Source organism: Pteropus alecto, unplaced genomic scaffold, assembly GCF_000325575.1.
Source record: "Pteropus alecto unplaced genomic scaffold, ASM32557v1 scaffold105, whole genome shotgun sequence".
Taxonomy (NCBI): domain Eukaryota; kingdom Metazoa; phylum Chordata; class Mammalia; order Chiroptera; family Pteropodidae; genus Pteropus; species Pteropus alecto.
The window spans coordinates 7,866,464-7,867,233 of NW_006436294.1; the positions used below are offsets into that span (position 1 = coordinate 7,866,464).

Sequence of the window (770 nt, forward strand, 5' to 3'; positions counted from 1 at the left end):
GGTCCAAAGAACTTGGGTGCTGAAGCAGATTTAAGGTTGAAGCCTCTGGCCCTCCCTGCCTGACCCGAGGTTCCTGTCACGGGAAAGACAGACTGTTGTGCCTGGCATGGAACCTGGAAGAATCCATCCTTTTGTCCCTTGCTACCCCGGGGTGGGGGGCGTGGTCCACGGAGAAGCCTCTCCAGCACACAACAGCACCTAGTGCCAGCAGATGGCGGGAGTATTGCCTGTCCACTCAGGACCTTGACTCTTGTCCCACTGTTGGATGACCTAAGAAACTTCCAGCCCATTCAGGTGCGGCTCCCCCGGTCCAGGAGCGTTCCTCCGGCCCGCGGATCACAGAGGGCCGGGTCCTCCAGTGTCCTAGAGCTTCCCGGAAGTGTCTGGGTCGCCTCCGGGGCCAGATCGCGCTTCCGCCCGGGCTGCCGCGCTGCTCTTCGCCCGGCTGTTCCACGCCAGACCGCGCACGCCAGGTGTGGGGAGGCTCTTGCCTTGGGGGCGCGGTGCGTGGGGTCGCCCCGTCCGGGAGGGGGCAGCGGGTCGGACGCGGCCCCTGGGCCACCGCGCCGGGGCGCTCCGGAGCCCAGAGGCCTCTCCGCGACGGCAGCGCGCTGCTTGGCAGATCCCGTGCAGCTTGGGACGGGGCCAGAGGGCGCTGACCGCGGCGAGGGCAGGACTCGAACCCGGCCCGCCTCCGTCGGCTCCTTCCTCAGGGCGGGTGGCCAGGAAAGGGTCGGCAGGGGGCAGCACACTGGCCTCCAGGGAGCAGG

The 770-nt window shown here is 68.2% G+C and overlaps 1 protein-coding gene across 2 annotated transcripts in view; it reads left to right on the top strand.

Moving 5' to 3' along the window:
- The first annotated feature begins 398 nt into the window (after window positions 1–398).
- COMMD5 (COMM domain containing 5) overlaps window positions 399–770 on the top strand; it is a 35,786-nt gene continuing 35,414 nt past the window's right edge. Inside the window, exon 1 of one of the 2 annotated variants that reach the window (XM_006913006.3) lies at window positions 399–473. The gene's annotated coding sequence lies outside the window, so the exon portion shown is untranslated. The other variant, XM_025047629.1, reaches the window with a different exon arrangement.